Below are 3,665 nucleotides of genomic sequence, written 5' to 3' on the forward strand. Positions count from 1 at the left end.
AAGAAAGAAAGAAAGAAAGAAAGAAAGAAAGAAAGAAAGAAAGAAAGAAAGAAAGAAAGAAAGAAAGAAAGAAAGAAAGAAAGAAAGAAAATAGTATCACTGAGACTCACTAATTGAGTCAAAAAGCTGAATTTAAAAAAAAAATGAATATCAGGTGTTTTTATAGTCACAGTTCAAAAAGGAGAGAAACCACACCGTGTATCCAGTGCAGAGTGTTATATGAGCAATAGTTAAGTAGACATATATTAATAAACGAACTTTAGGGCTGGAGAAATGGCTCAGCGGTTGAGAACACCTTTTCCAGAGGTCCTGAGTTCAAATCCCAGCAACCACATGGTGGCTCACAACCATCCGTAATGGGATCTGATGCCCTCTTCTTGTGTGTCTACAATGTACTTGCATACTTATAATAAATAAATGAATAAATAAATAAATACGAACTTTAAAAATTAAAAAGGTGTCCCTGTCACACTGCCAGATGTGAAACGAAAGAAAACAGTTGGGATTACTACAACATCATGTGTGAAGACAAGGCCAAGTCAAGTCTTGGTACACTGAGGCAGGTACTGCTAGTATTGGAAAAAAAATCACCAAGGAGACTCCAGCTTCTGAGGCAGGAAGAGGCGGCTCTGCAGGGCACAACAGAATGCGTTGGGTAACGACCTGGGGAAGCTTGCCTCCCTCCTGCTTCTAGAACTGCTGTTCCCCACCATAGACACCTGGTGGCGCTGTGGAAGGGGAATGGGCTGGTGCTGGCGGAGAAAGAAGTGTGTGTGTAGCCGTAGCTTGAGCTGGCACTCAAAAGAAAAATGTAGAGCTGGCATTACTGCGGAAGATAAAGGATACCCTGGCAAGGGGAGAAGGCAGGGCTGTAGCAGGAGCCGGGTGTCAGTAATAGCGTATGAGCGGTAGGCAGAGGATGTGTGATCAGAGCCTTGATAGCAGTATGGCTGCTCTGCAGTCTGACCCAGCTAGAACCCAGGCATCCTCAAGTAAACACTGGAGAAAGATGGCTTCCCTCCCACCTCCCGAGGCATAGTAAAATCCGACTTCGCAGAAGCCCCCAGTGAACACAGATCTAACTCTGCCGGGAACCTTTCTCACAGAAGCCTGGGGCTCTCTGAGACCTCCAAAGAAGCATACATAGCCCGGGGCTGGACACTGATGGCCTCCGGAAATACGTTATCTGAGGGTCAGCATCCGGGCTGGAGTTAAGTAGCCTCCCTACTCCCCATCCTCGGAAAAGAGCACCCTTGGGGTTATTGCCTGGAGGAAAACCAGAGGATGACGCAGGAGCAAGTCACCTGACTGTAAATCCAGCCTTGATCCTGGAGCAGCAGAGCGGCCCAGATCCTGGAGCTGCAGGGCCCAGAACTTCTTGAGACCTTTGCCCTACTTGTAGTGACCTGGTTGGCAGCCTACGTGGCAGCCTGGCCATTTGGGGACCTGTCTGCTCAGTTCTCACACTTGAACTTGAACACGCACTCATCACTCACCAGACGGCCCTTTCTAGAGCCCTTCGTGCTTACGCCAGGCTATTTTTAAACTGCTCCTGAAAAGCCCCCAGCAAGCAGCAGGTCCTTGGCTGCCTCCCACCTCCCCACAGGCCCTGAGAGGCTGCTCCTACTCGCACACAGGTTACAGCGCCCTGCTCAGGACAGAAAGACTCAGCTGGTGAAGGGTTTTTTTTGTTGTTGTTGTTGTTTTTTTTTTTTTGTTTTTCGAGACAGGGTTTCTCTGTATAGCCCTGGCTGTCCTGGAACTCGCTGGTGAAGGTTTTTGTCGCCAAGTCTAATGACCAGAGTCCAACCTCCAGGCCCTACGTAATAGGCAGAACTAACACCCAAAAGTTATTCTCTGACCTACCCTCCAACATGTGCGCGTTTGCACACACACACACACACACACACACACACACACACACAATGAATAATGGAGTAAATTTTATTATAGCATTTTTATTAACTCTTTGACAATTCCATGCATATATAAAATTTATTTTTATCATACTCACCCCTTACTTAACTATATGGAAAATTAACTAAGATCAAAGACCTAAGACTACTAGACTGTCAGAAGAAAATAAAGCACAAAACTCATGACACTGGATTCATCAATGATTCTTACGCTAGTAACAGGAAACAAAAGAAACAAGAAATTTAACAATCTGGAAACCAGGAAGATGGCTGGGTACATGGAGGTGCTTGGAACACAAACCTGACAGCCAGAGCACAATCCTTGGGACCCTCGTAAAGGTGGAGGGAAGAGTCCACAAAGCTGTCCTGTGACCTCCACACCCACCCTCCCATTTCATAAGTACCATGCCATTTAGCACAGTGTTTGATACCTATCGGTGTCCAGATGGCATCCCTTTTAGGGAAATGTAAGTCAAACCTTTGACCTTTTGTTATTTGTGGTCCTGGTCATTGAGCCCAGGTCCTCACCTATGCTAAGCAGACTGATGCTACCATTGAGTGACATCCCCAGGCCAGCCCCAAGGCTCTGGGTTGCAGTGTTGATTACATGGGCAGCGCTGTAGGATTTACCAAAGGCATCGTCCAGTAGTTGGCAGGCTCACCAGCGAGAAGAGACTTACATTACATTACAGCCCTTGGGTACAACCTTACCAGAGGAGTCAGGAATACTGTCACCCAGCCTGCATTGTGCCAACTTTCTTTCTCAGTGCTGTGCTGTCCGGTGGCCTGAGCTGTCGTATGTCACGTCTGCCTCTGTGCAGGCAGTGGTTTGGTGAATGTGTCATGAAGCCACTGAGGTGACAGGCACCCATGGCCTTGCCACCTGCTGTGGGAGAGAGGTTGTTTCATGGTGGTTGGTGACATTAGAATGGTACTTTCAGGTCACTAGGAAGATAGAGAAGGGACTGAGTCATGGCTGCATCAATTTGTTTGGGCTCTTTTACAAAGGGTCAGATCTTTTCGGAAGAGGGCTTAGATAACAAACGGGTCACCTCAAGTTCTGGAGGCCACCACGCCTGGTTTTTTGTGGTGCTGGAGGCCGAACCCTCGGTTTTGTGTGTGTTAGGCCAATAATAGCAACCGAGTTACTCTCCCTCCCATGATCCTCTGCTCACCCTCTTACATGATCCCAGCCCAGCACACACTTTTGAACTTTGAATGAGGACTGAAGAATTTGCTCAGGTTTAAGCCCCCGTCCCTTTTTGTTCACACATGTCACATGGCAACAAATCACCCAGCCAGTTGCTTAAGCTCAGGTCTTCCTCTGTACAATGTGGGTAACAGTAGCAATCTTCTGGGGTTACTGAGTTACTGTGTGTGTTTCTGAGGGCCTAGGCAAGTGCATCAGAGCCTCTTGGCCTTTGCCACTTTGTATTAATGCCTTTCCTCGTAGTGCTTTCTGTAGTAACTGTTGCATTGACCAGTCAGTGTTTCCTTTAGGTCCTCAGTCTCAGCATGGAGCTGTGCATGCCTTGCTGACAGGAGGTGCTGCATACTGGACAGGGTTTTCTGTTTATGACAGACTCATATCCAAGCCATCCCTCTTCCCCACTCCCATCCCCATCTTCTGGAGATACAGGTGGTGGGGGAGGGAAGTGCCATGCTAAAACAGATTCTCGCCTTCTCGCCAGTGGTTCAGGTTCCAGGAGGTTTGGTTTATTGATTGATTTATTTAGTCTTTTTTTTTTT

The sequence above is a fragment of the Mus pahari genome, chromosome 15 (assembly GCF_900095145.1).
Source record: "Mus pahari chromosome 15, PAHARI_EIJ_v1.1, whole genome shotgun sequence".
NCBI lineage: Eukaryota > Metazoa > Chordata > Mammalia > Rodentia > Muridae > Mus > Mus pahari.